Here is a 14,039-nt window from a genome sequence, read left to right as displayed (position 1 = left end):
ATGTCTGGGTAATTGAAGTCACCCACGACAACCATGGTCCTGGAGCACACAGCCTCAGCCAATTCCCGGGTGAATTCCTGGTCAAGCTCCTGACTTTGGGTGGGATGTCTGTAGGAGACTCCCACTGTTCTGTCCCCTGTGCTGTGTTCCCCATGAATTTTAACCGAGGTCTCCAGTCGTCCATCCTGGTCACCAACATCAGATTGCAGGGACGCGTAGCTTTCCTTGACATAGAGAGCTACACCCCCGCCCCTTTTAACTACACGATCCCTCCTGTACAGGGTATAGCCATCTATACCTGTGGTCCAGTCATGGGTGGAGTCCCACCAGGTACGCATCCCTGCAAGCCCTTTATTATACAAAAATGTTCATTGCCATGGTATCTTGTATGATGTGATTATATTAAACAGGGTGGTTTCAAAGTGGCAGCTAGAGAGATTTCAACTCCAGGCAATAAGCACACAACAGGTACAGCCTGGCTCTAGAAACCTTTTTCTGCTTTCAGGAAAAACATTCCTCAAAAGGAAAAGGAAAATAAACAAATGGTGGTGGGTATTAGGGTTGTGCAAAGCTTCAGTCACAGATTCAGTTCGGCGGAGATTCAGCCCAATTTCATGGCCAAATTTCCAAATTGAATCAGAGGACCCTTTAATCTCTCCAAATTCATTCAGAATCAGAAAGATTTGGAGATTTGAACATAGACACAGCTTTAAATGTTTTTTCTACAAACCTCTAGGTAGCAGGTGGCTCGTGAGTACTGCGATGCTGGGGTGCATGGAGCGTCCCAGTGAAGAGCAGGGGGCTCCCCAGCACACTCAGCAGCAGACCCAGAAGTGGACCAGAAGCACTTCTGGTCCACTTACGGGTTTGCCGGGGCGTGGACCAGGAGGCCCCCCCGCTCTGGTTCAACTTCAGGTTCACCACTGAGCACGTGGAAGGCCCCCTCACACTCTTGTGGAACACTTCATCCACCCCAGCATCGCAGCATTCATGCGCCAAGCTAGTACCCCAAGGTACATAGAAAAAACAATTTAAAGCTGTATCTATAGCCGAACCGCTGATTCTCTGAATTAGCGCTGAATCTCCAGATTCAGACTAATCAAATCAGGGACAGTGAACCAAACCAACAAACTGAATCACTGTCCCTGATCCAGGCCAAATCCGAATCAAATATGGTCCGCTTCACACACCCCTAGTGGACATGTTGAAAGATGGGGTATTTCATCACTTGCTGTTAGATGGGTGCTCAACCCCTGGCCTGTGGAGCAGATGCAGACCCTGGAGCCATATCATCTGGTCCGCAGGGCTCCTCACAGATCTCATGGGGAGCCCTGCAGGCCACAGACTTGCATGCTAGATTGGGCACATGGGGTGGACCAGGACCCAATCCTGGCATGTGGAGGCATCTTGGAGCCTAGTCCAGCCTGCAGACCAGACCTGTGCCATTCACTTAGCCCACCTGGTTAAAACTCTGAGCACCAAACACGTTGGACACTAAGGATAGTTAAACACTTAACTTTCATTCCACTAGTAAAGACTGCAAGAAAAGGCTTCAGGGCCAAATACACAAAGGTATTTAAAGCCTTTAACGCTCATTTATTTCCTAGTGAAATCAACAGGAATTAGATGCATAAAACTTGTGCAGATCTCAGTCTTGGGATATGAAGAAACTGAAGGACAGTAATTCACTTTTCACATGCATTTAATCCTTGCCCTTGCTAAGTTATTCAGAGTTAAGAGTTTCACTGTAGAGTTAAGCATTCCAGGGGCTCCCTTCTATTAAGTTAAAAAAGTGGTAGTGCTGACTGACCAAAGGATTTTTAAATTACAACTCTACCTAATTCTACCTTGACCAGTGTTAGATATCCAACAGTAAAAATGCCAGCACTCAGTTAGTACTTATGCTACAGCAATGGTAGAAGATGCTCAAGAAGCTTAACAGTTGTGACAACTTTGAGGCAACCAGCATAAAGGTTACTTGGCACGATCATTTACATGCTGTAGAAATTCATCCCACAGAATCTGAGAGGAGTCTACCTCCATATTTCACACAGACTATAAAATAAGATAACGACTTTTGGTTATTAAGTTTGGAGCTTGATTCAAACCAGAGACAAAAGTTTAAGTGACAGGTGCAAATTTTTCTTGTAAACAAGCTAGTACAAGTAAGATAAGTTGACTGTCAGTCCTGATGGTTCCTAATACATGTAGGTAATGACTTTGTGCTCAACACCCAAACTTTCAACTATTTGATTAGAACTCTTAAATCTGAATGCAGCACATGTGTTCTGCGGAGGAGGAGGAATACACAGGATTTACCAAATCAAATTAAGATATTTTACATCTCTGAACCAATTAATTTGTAAGGGGCCATTCTGCCCTGCCTTACGCCTTACATCATAAATAGTGTCACATTTCTGGGAATGTATGCAATACCATTCATTCCAGCAACAAATATGAGAAGCCTGTGGAATCCACAGCTATGTAAAATCATATCCAAGCCAGTTAATTTGCATAATCAGCACAATTCACTTTTTTTAAACCCAATTTTCCATCGTGTAAAACAGAACCCTTTTTTCCTGCCTTTGACACTGCTTAGCTTAAAACCTGCTACCTAGAATCTTAGTGATACAATAAAAATGCAGAAGGGGGCCTACAAGTGCCACACACTTACCTACCAATCTAGTGATAAGCTAGGTAACACAATATGGTCCTGAACTTATACTTCACTGCCTCTTCTCTACTTCAGCTAATCATGGTATCATATGGTCCAATACATGCACTTCAATCACTGCTATGTGGAATTACTTAAATGCAAACTTCTAAATCCTAATTACTACAGAACAGTATTAAGTTATACAGCACAGAAGCTTCAATGGATCTAGCACTCTACATTTTGTTTTTTCCCTGCACATTTTACCTTAGAAGGCACAAACAAATGTTTCAGATTGATCATACAACCCTATGAAAATCTGTAAGCTTTGAGGTGCAGCATATCAAAGCAAGCCACAAAATATTCTGGTATTTCTCTTTTGGTACCACAAATTGCAGAATTTAAGCACTGAATTTAGAAAACACTAACTTGCTCTTACTGCTGAAAATAAAACATTGCAAATATGAACTAATGCTGTTCATATCATATATGAACTCAAACATCTGAAAGGGAAAATACAAATATGCATGCTAACAGCACAGATCTGGCCCGTTCATCTCAGTTAAGTATTGGCTTGTCACCTTAACAGCTAAGTCATTAATGTTCACTCTCTCACTACCAATCACTTTAGCAGAAACATACAGATAATTTGCTTATTCTGTGCAGAGGGATAATCAGATACGCAAGGTCATCTTGTCCATTCTTCAACTGATGCAGGATTATTCTCCAGCACTTCATTCATCCACCACTTTTCACTATATTAAATTGAATATGCTATTCAGATTTTTAGCATCACACTTACTCCCATAGTATCTGACAACTCTGCCACTTCCCTATGAAAACTATCCCATGTCTAAACACCACACTGTTGGAAATTTCTCCCAGCTTTAAGTTGCTTTGTTTTTTTTTTTTTTTAAGTGTTATCCTATTGCTCCTTGTTACAACCAATAATCAAGATAGAATCATAAGGAAGGAAGGGGAAGTTATCATACATGGGGCAGGGTGTTGAAGAACAGAAGGAATCAAATCAGGAGGAAAATGATGGCAGCAGCCACCATAGGGGCAATGTGGCCAGAGAAGTTGCCTGGACAGGGTGGTATGTAAGTGGGGCTCAATGAAGCCTATTAAAGAGCCTAATCCCAACCTAAGCAATTTCTACTGTAGACCCTGACCCCACCATCCCCTAAGAATACTTTGAATATTTTCAAATAAGCAAAGAGAGCAGGGAAACCAAAAAAAACCCAAACCAAACAAAAGCAGGAGATGCTTTGGAAACAGAATGCAAAGCAACATGAGGAGGTGATGTCCTTTTATTCCTTCACCAGATATTTAGACACGTCCTCATTTTTTCTACACTGTGCTCTTCTCTAGGCTTCTCCTTCTTCCCATACTTTTCTCAAGATCCTGTTCTCTCGCTCTAAACCTAAGAATCACTGGCAGACTTGCAGGTTTTCCCCTTGGACTCCTATACATTTTATTCTCTCCAACTGATATATTTATTTTCATTACTAGGGATTTACATCAGCAAATACATTTCAGCAGTTTTCCTCAAACGTTTTGCAACATGATCTCTAGACACATTCACAGTGTAAATATTAAAAAAACATTGCCTTTGTTAGTCACAGATTACAATACATTATGTGTACATCTGAAAGTCAGCCACACTTTAAAGACATACACCACTATTATTCCCAATGTGATAATATTTACCATTACCAAAATAATGTGGAAACTAGGCAAGTGGCTGTGGCTCTATACAATAGTTACAGAAAAGCAAAGACTTGTGTATTTGCCTGAGCAAATACTCGCTCATCCCCTAAGTAAAAGAAAGCAATTTTTCTCTAAACAGGCTACATCCAAAACTGGTAGGACGGAATAAGATTAAAATTGTTTATTTGTGCCCCACACATGCAATTGATAATCAAAGTGGCACAGAAGGAAACTGCTCCATTTTAGCTCCTGGAAACAATACTACCAAGTATGTTTTGTCGGGAAGGCAGCACTAGTCCTGGATATGCACAAATGTTACATTTGGATTGACCTAACTAGGGTTAGATCCATCTAAAATGTTGACTGTGCAGACATTTGTGGGATTTAAAAATCAGGCCAAAAATGATGGACCTGATTTAAGTTAGTAGGTGAACTAACTTAAATCACAAACAGGTTAATCCGATCCAGTGAATGTCTGCACACGTTTGAAGGGCAGCCCTGGGGCTGGGGAAGCCCAGCAACTTGCCCCAGCCCCTAGGCTGCACTCTTCCTCCCTCTACACGATGACATTTTTAGCCCCTACCCTGCACCCATCCCTCAACAGACAATCTCCCACTCCCTTGCAGACCCACCAGGCCCCCAATCCTGCACTCCCTCAAGCCTAAGTTACCTACACCAGGTTCCCTGCATGGCTCCCAGCACTGGCAGAAGGTTGCATGTGCTGTTCTAGTCTACAAATTACATGGCTTAAAGTAAGCTGCACAATCACAGAGCAGGTGCAGCAAACGTTTCTACACACCCTTGTTTTCTCAGCAACTCACAAATATCCAAGAGACTACTGACAGTGCACAGTTCCTGTTCCCTACAAGTCCTGAGACAGCACATTATAATCACCTAGCCTAAACTCATCTCTTTTTCCCCTGGCCTATACATTCTTCTCTGTGTTCCACTTCCTAGAGAAAATCTATGTTTGCCCTGCAGGAAACATTTTGCTGTCATGTCTCCACAGGGCAATTTTTTTGCAAGCAAAGGCCCAAAGTAGCTGACAGGATAAATGAGGCAGGACAGAATAGTAGTAATAGCTATTTCAAAAGCCATGTGTTACCAGGCCATGGAAAGCAGACACAAAAAAGGATAATGCCAACAAGAACAAAGGAAACATTAAATCTCTTCCTCTAATAAAATCTAAAGCATTAACTCTGGGTGAATAGTTAAAAGGTTTGTTTCTGCTCAAGAAGAGATTAGCTTCCTTCCACAGCTATAGGTTATATTTTGAGACATCTTAATAAACCCTTAATATCAAAGATGCTTTGTTTTTTGCTGTCCTTCCCATTACTCCCTTATCTACTGATATTCTTTTACCAATGTGGAGTTTCATCTCATGTTTACATTCTGTTCCTAGCAGATGCGTAGAGGGTGAACAGCTTAAGCAGTGGGTGGCTGCTATAAATATTTCCCTGTCAGTGTCTTTCTTTCACTCCTCTTACTAAGATTCACATAATGGGCAACTTCAAGGAAACAGAGATTTGTTCCCTAATAAAAAGGGATGTAGCAGTGGTCTTGTGTTACTCGTTAAAAAAAATGTTTCTTTTACCCAGAATTAGTATTAAGGCATTGTGACAATGATAATCCTACCACAATTTGCAGATAATTTCTTATGATAAATTCTAAAGATAAATTTGGTGGGTAAGTGAGGTAGAAGGAACAGGAAATTCTTCTGAAAAAGGCATTAAGGATGCCAACCAGGCAACTTCAACTGTTTAGTTTCATAGTTTTATAGTTTGTAGGGTCCGAAGGGACCTGAGCAGATCATCAAGTCTGACCCCCTGCCATAGCAGGAGAGTACTGGGGTCAAACGACCCCAGCAAGGTGTTCATCTAGCCTCCTCTTAAAGACCCCCAGGGTAGGAGCCAGCATCACTTCTATTGGAAGTTACTTCCAGATCCTAGCCGCCCTGACAGTGAAGTAGCACTTCCCGATATCGAGTCTGAATCTACCCTCTGCCAGGCTGTGACCAGTATTTCTAGTCACTCCTGGTAGTGCTCTGGGGAACAGGGACTCCCCCATGCCTGCTGGTTCCCCTGGACCAGTTTGTAAACGGCCACTAGATCCCCCCTCAGCCTTCTCTTGTGGAGGCTGAACAGGTTCAGGTCCCGTAGCCTGTCCTCATAGGGCCTGCCCTGCTGCCCCCTGATCATGCGAGTGGCCCTCCTCTGGACCCCCTCCATGCTGTCCACATCCCTCCTGAAGTGCAGCACCCAGAACTAGACGCAGTACTCCAGCTGTGGCCTGACCTGTGTCGCATAGAGGGGGAGAAACAGTAAAGGGTCCAAGATGCTGCAAGGCTTTTTTGTGACATCTTATTCTACCAACCATATAGTTGAAAGAGCTGCTGGACAACTGTAGGCATCAGGAGTCCTTCCTCAAATCCCCCTGCAGCTTACCGAAGCAATGGCTGTATGAATAAAGTTACATTTATTTAATTTCAGAGCAAGCTGGAAAAAATAGACTTAGCATTAAACAGGTCACTTAAAAAAAGTTACAAAAAGAAACAAAGTGCTGTTAAGAGCTCATTTCATAACACTTAAAATAAATAAATAAATATATATTTTTAGATGACCACCCTGCAGAGGAGAGGGTATGTAAGTTCTATGGCCAGAACCAAAGAAATGGACTTAAGTACAAAAGAAAAAAAAAAAAAATCAACCACTTTTGATACAGTTCTAAAATTGTGATCCAAAAATCTTTTCTGTTCGTTAGCCACCCAAACCTGGAGGTACCTAAATTCAATAAGCCTCTTCCTTTTTGACCTGAAAGCTCCCTGTCTGTAGTTTCACCATAGATTTTATAGACATTAGGGCTGGAAGGGACCTTGCAAAAACCCTGGGTCCAGCCCCCTACCCAAAGGGCAGCAAGTCACCTGGGTTCAGATTACTCCAGCAAGATAATCATCCAAATGCTTCTTGAACGTGCCCAAAGCAGGTGACTACACTACTTCTGGGGGGAGCCTATTTCAGACTCTGGAGACTCAGGCAGTTAAGAAGTTTTTTCTTATGTCCAATCTAAAACGGTCTTCCTGCAGTTTGTGACAGTTAGACCTAGTCTTCCCTTGGGGTGCCCTGGTGAACAGATGTTCTCCCAATTCCTGATGCACACCCCTTATATACTTATAAGCTACCACCAAGTCCCCCCTGATCCTTCGTTTCTCCAGGCTGAAGAGTCTCTCCTCATAAGGCCTGCTCTCTTGACCTCTGATCATGCGTGTGGCTCTCCTTTGGACTCTCTCAAGCTTCTCCACATCCTCTCTCAAGTGTGGAGCCTAGAATTGGATAGTACTTCAGCTTTGGCCTCACCAAGGCCAAGTAAAGCAGGAGGATGACATCTTGGGCCTTGCCCGAGATGCACTGGTAGATGCAAGCCAGAATTTTATTTGCTTTGCCGGCTGTGGCATCACTCATGGGTGGCTCATATTCATCTCATGATCAATCATAACCCCCCCAACTCTCTTCCAATCATGGTGCTAGCGAGTATAGTACTGAGAAGCCTATAGGTGTGATGTGGGTTTTTTCTCCCACAGTGGAGCACCTTGCATTTCTCCATGTTGAATGTCATGTGGTTTTGATATGCCCATCTTGTGAGCCTGTGCAGGTCAGCCTGAATCCCCAGCCTATTGTCTAGTGACCGCACTTCCCCATAATTTGGTGTCATCCGATTCTGACACCCAAATGCATATCATTTATGAATATATTAAAGAGTACTGATCCAAAAACTGAACTCTGGGGGATGCCACTGGTGACCATGCACCATGTTTACCTGGTCTGACCATGAAGCCAGTTCCCCAGCCATTGGACCATAATGTTGTTGAGGCCACAGCTCCCCAGTTTTACCATGAGGACATCATGGGAGACCAATCTGAAGACTTTTTTGAAATCCAAGTAACATCAGCCTCTCCTCCCCTGTCCAGGGGACATATCCCTTGGTCATAGAAGGAAAATCAGGTTGGTCAGGCATAACCTATTGGTAATGAAGCCATGTTGGCTGTCTCTCAGTACGTTGTCTTTCATTAGCTTGTTGCATATGGATTCTTTAATAATTTTTTCCAAGATCTTTCCAGGGATTGAGGTCAAACTTATTGACCTGTAGGTTCCCTGAGTCTTCCTTCCTTCCCTTCTTGAAGATAAGCATGACACTGGCCTTCTTCCAGTTTTCAGGAACTTTTCCCAAGTGCCATGAGTACTCAAATATCCTCGCCATTGGCCATACTATGATCTCAGACAACTCTTTTAACACTCTTGGGTGCATTCCGTCTGGGCCCATTAACCCGTGTATGTCCAGCCTCTCAAGGTGTTCCCTCACAAGGTCTTCACCAATTGTAGGTGTTACCTTACCCTGGTAATCCTGTGTCCTGTCAGGCAGGGTGATCCCCTTTGGTTGGTGGAAAACTGACGCAAAGTAGTCATTGAGGAGATTAGATTTTTCCTGGGTGTTGGGTGTCAGCTACCTCATTTGGTTTAGCAGGGGTCCAATGTTGCACTTATTTTTCTTTCAACTTCCCACATAGCTGAAGATGGACTTTTTATTGTCTTTGATTCACATAGTCGATTTGAGCTTGGTTTCAGCCTTGGCTTTTCTGGTCTGCTCCCTACAGGTGCGGGCCAGTGATACATAATATTCCTTAGAAGCATTTCCTATCTTCCAACTCTTACAAGCTTCTCTTTTAAGATTAAGGAGGTCCATGAGGTCTCTACTGAGCCATGGGGGTCTCCCAGCCCTTTTACTACCTTTCCTCTGGGCTGGAATGGACTTCCTTGTGCTTTTAGAATCACGTCCTTAAGCAGTGACCACTCATTGTTAACTGCCCTCCCTGTCAGATTGTGATCTCTCGAGGCCTTGATAACTAACCTCTGAGTTTGTGAAAGTCAGCTTTCCTAAAATTGAGGGTTTCTGCATTGCTGACTGATTTACCTGCTTTGTGATGGACAGAGAAAGTGATCAGCTTGTAATCAGCATTACCAAGCTTCCCTTAGTTCCTCAGGTAGCTCACCAGATCATCCCCTTTGGCCAGAACCAGATCCAGCACTGCCTTACTCCTAGTCAGCCCACAGACTTCTTTAGTCAGATAGAGCTCATTAATGCAAGCGAGGAAGCTTCGTGACCGATTAGATTCGGCTGAATACTCTTTCCATGAGATGCCAGGGTGGGTGACCATGCACTGAGAGCACGCAGCCTCTGCTAATTCCCTTGAAAAATTGTAGTCAGGCTCTTTCTCCTGGTTAGGAGGTCTGTAATAGTCTCCTACAGTTATATCCCCTTACCACGTTCTTCTCGTATTCTAACCCAGAGGGTTTTGAGTGGCCCTCCTTGGGTGCCAATGTCTACTTGTATACACCTATGGTCCAGTCATAGGTGGAGTCCCACCAGGTCTCCATTATGCCCATGAGATCATATTTGTTATTGCTTAGCAGATGTGTCAATTCCTCCTGTTTGTTCCCCATGCTCCTGACATTTATGTAAAGGCAGCTAAGCCTGCCATCAGAAGCCCTAAGCTTCTTTGTGCACTTAGGAGAGTCCTGTCCTTGGGCTGAGGTCGGAGTAAGTTCCCTTGTGTTACCTCACCTGCTGATTAGGTGCTTGTCACTTCCAGGGCTTGCATTGATGGTCGTCCACCTGTCCCACAGTGATCTTAATTTAAAGCTCTGTCAAGCAGGTCAGCCATTCTGGCTGAGAAAAGCTTCTTTCCTGCTGGAGTGAGGTGGAGGCTGTCTCTTCCCAATAGCCTGCTGCCTCTCTTTCTGAGGTGCAGACTGTGGTTAAAGGAGCCTTCACAGTGGCACCAACGTCTCAGTCTTCTGTTTACTTCTTCAATACATCTCTCCTTCCTGCACCCGTAACCAGGAGGATCAAGAAGAAAACCACCTGTGCCCCCAAACCTCTAAGCCCAGCCCCCAGAGCTCTGTAGTCACTCATGACTTGCCTGGGATTGCTCTGAGCTGTGCCATTTGTGCCCGCTTGAATGAGAAGCATGGGATAGTGTTTGGAGGGCCAGACATGTTTCAGGATCCTTTCAGCTACATTCCAGATATGGGCCCCTGGGAGGCAGCAGACCTCACAGGCTAAGGGGTCAGGGCAGCAAATGCTCCCTCTGTCCCCCTCAGGAGGCGGTCTCTCACAATGACCACTCTGCATCTGTTCCTAGGAGTGGCTGCTGGTTGCCTTCCTTCCTCAAGTGCTGGAACCAGTGACTCTGTTGGTTTTGCAAAAAGTTCATATCTGTTGTGAAGTTCCAGGGTGGTAACCCTGGTGCACCAGGCCTTGGGGCAAGAGACTTTTGTCCAAGGGACCCCTGGGTGGACTTCACGGGAACTCTTCTGGTCTGCCCTTGCCCTGCTAGCCTTCTTTGCTCCTCCCTGTTCATTCTCCTGGCAGCAGGCTTCTCTGTCATTCCTGACGGCACGCAGCCTCTGCACTGCAGCTTGGAGATCCCCTATCCAGCATTCTAGAGCAGGGGTTGTCAACTGGGGGTACCCCTAGGGGGTATGTGCAGGCAGGGACAAAGTGCCACCACTCACTATCCTACATGACCTCTGTGCCACGCACTATCCCACACCCTCCCCACCCCCATTCCTCCTGCTTGGCGGCTGGGGGTACACTGCTCCGCATCCAGCTACTGGGGGGTACAATGATTCAAAAAGGTTGAAAACCCCTGTTCTAGTGACTCTAATGTGCATCATTCAGGGCACATCTGCATGTGCCCCAAACTGCCCTGGTGTAAGCATCTAGGTGAAAGAGCAGATAACCGATAAGGATGCTTTGAATGTACCTAATGCATGCACACAGTGCTGAGTGTCATAAAACTGAGCAACCACAGACAGTCAACTTCCATGTTCTCTTTTGGCCATGCTTTTCAACTGAAAGCAAGGTGTGGTGTCCAGGTTCTGTATTACAGCCTTGTAGTTCAAGTGCTTGCACAAGAAATGTCAGTCCTCCTCAGCCTGAGAGGATTCAAACCCAACTTCCCAGGAAAATGCTCGAACCACCAGGTTATTGACACCCTCCACTCTTCCTGCTGAAGCCGGATCACTCTGCAGCAAAGTGGTCCACCCTGCAGCACTCTGCAAGACTCATGGGGTCAGAAAGCAAGCAAGCAAAGAACTTGATTTTTTAGCTTAATAGTTCAGACAAGGGAGGGTGGTTCCGGTCTCTGGTCCCTAGTCCTAGAACTAGATGTTTTGGGATCACCATTATGAGCTGCCCCACTCAAGATTTTAGATTTTTCTCTGGAGTCCAGGTGGATAACATTTAGGCATTGCAATGCCTGACTTGTTGGCAGTTAAATTCTTAATTGGGTATGACTCCAAGTAACAGCCTTCTTACCACTGGTAAAATAGATATAAAACTTTTCTTGGTTGCATTATAATATTACTTTTATGCAATGCTTTATTTAAGCCTATATAGTGGGTGATTGAGTATAATAACCAAAGATGCATTTGAGTACAAGGGTTTTTATAAGATGCATGCAGACGTCCATTCATCTGTGTTCTCCAAGAAGCAATAGGAAGAGAGGAAGTTACTGAAATAAATAATCAGAGATTGGCACCAATCCACCCCTTGCAGCTTTTTGACATATTAGCTAAAGACAAAGAGAACTTTCACTACAGCCTGCTATTTCTTTTTCCACAGAGCTTATCCTTAAGACATTACTAGGCTCAGTCTGAGGACACTATTGACCTCAACTGAAATAATCTTCTTGGATTATTTTTATACCTGAAATTCTATTTAGCAGCTACTGTCTACTGCATCACACATTATTACTTTGTTCAGTTTTGTAATAAAGTAATTCCATTTATTGGATTTCTGCTTTGAAATACTGTAAATAATAGCTTAATTCGGATGATTTTATATCTGAACTGAAACCACATGTGCAAATTTTAAAAGCACTTTGGTTTTAAAAAAAAGGATACTCAAAATTCCATTGCAAATATTTACAATGGCTTTACACATTTAACCACCTGTAAAAAGGGTTCTAGTAGAAACTGGCAACTAACAAAAGTGAAGGACAAAAACTCATTTATATATGAAGAGTCAGCAAACTAATTTTTAACAGCCAACTCTGCTAGGAAAAGCCAACTTTAAATATTTCTTATATTACCTGCTTGTAGTACATATATTACATGCATATATACTACAAGCACCAGTTTGGCTGATTTTGTTTCATAGCACGTTATACTTTTCTCCTTGACAGTAATTTAGATTTAGATTACTACAGTATTTTGAAAAATACTTGGGAAGCAAACAGTGGAATCTATGGAAGTAGAAAGCATTTATAAAACTGACAGTTTGAGGGGAGTGGATGACTCAGGGGGATCTGTAATAAAAAGTACAGTCTTGTCTAGGTCATTGGTTCAAATCTGCCCCAAAACTGAAAACACAAGCAGCTGCAACTTCCTGATGGGTGTTCAGAAGCCTATAAAATTTGTGGTTTTGCCCTGACTCAAAAGCCATCATAAAGACACCTGTTTACCCTTGTCAACAATTTCAGCTATTTAAAGAAAACTGAATTATTCCTTTGAAGAGAATGAAATATATGGGTGAGCTGCTGTAAGTAAGTACTATTACATACATCAAGGACACTGCATAGACATTTGGTTGAAAAATATGTTCACAGTTCCAACCCAGTGGGTTGCTTCCCTAGTGAGATGTCCACTTAGAGCAAGATATGATATTCCTGGTGTATATTTATAAAAACATTTCAGGACTTCTTTGGCTGCAAAGCAAAAGTGAGGTATTAATTTTGCTATTTTCCTTTAGCTCTCTTTTGATGCAATGTTATACACTAATCTATTGAAGTGTCTTTCAATCATGGATCCCACGTGTCTTGACATTCTTCCCTGAATACATTTTCCTTTTTTAAACCTTGCACTCCACATTACTCATCCAATTGACTCCAAGTGGTTGGGGGAGGGGAGGGGCTGTGGCTCTACCTATTATAAAGCCAGAGTCTGAGACACAGCAGCTGTCTGACCCCTCCCCTTGCCCACTTGTAACTGAATCCAAGATGAGGCATTTCCCCCTCCACCACTATGTTAAGCAGTGGGGTACCTATTCTTGGATTCAAGTAATACCATAAATTTGATAATTAGAATGAAGATGAAGTCTAAAAACCTAGTAAAGGTGGGTTTTCCAGGGTAAATTCCGAAGTCCAGAAACTGAGATAGAGGTACAAATGCTATTTGTCATAGCTGCCACAGCTACAAGAAACCAAAGAATTGAAATATACATTCACGCTTTAAAGACATCACAAGTGCAATTTGGAACAGACAAAGTAACACTACAACACGCATATGCATTGCTCTGTAGGACTGAATAACATTACTTTTTAAAACAATCACTTAAAACTAAATGAAAAAAAATCCTAACAAATGAGATCTCGCCTGTCACAGAACACACAACTTAAGCAGTCATGCAGGTGACTCCGCGTCAAGTGTTTCACAGCAGGTTGATGATTCCATTTTTTAATGATACTAGTGCTTGTACTGACTGCTTTAAAAGAGGAAAGAGATTTAGGAAAGACAACTTGCTTAAAAATTCTCAGCCCTGTACCACTCTGATTTCTCTTTAAGCCAGCACAGTACTTGTGAAAGGAGCCCAGTTGATAGATCTGGAGTCATGTTCTTCA

Source organism: Crocodylus porosus, unplaced genomic scaffold (genome assembly GCF_001723895.1).
Source record: "Crocodylus porosus isolate Cpor-Errol unplaced genomic scaffold, CroPor_comp1, whole genome shotgun sequence".
NCBI classification, from domain to species: Eukaryota; Metazoa; Chordata; order Crocodylia; family Crocodylidae; genus Crocodylus; species Crocodylus porosus.
The sequence above is the reverse complement of the archived record's forward strand: the minus strand, read 5'-3'. Positions refer to the sequence as shown.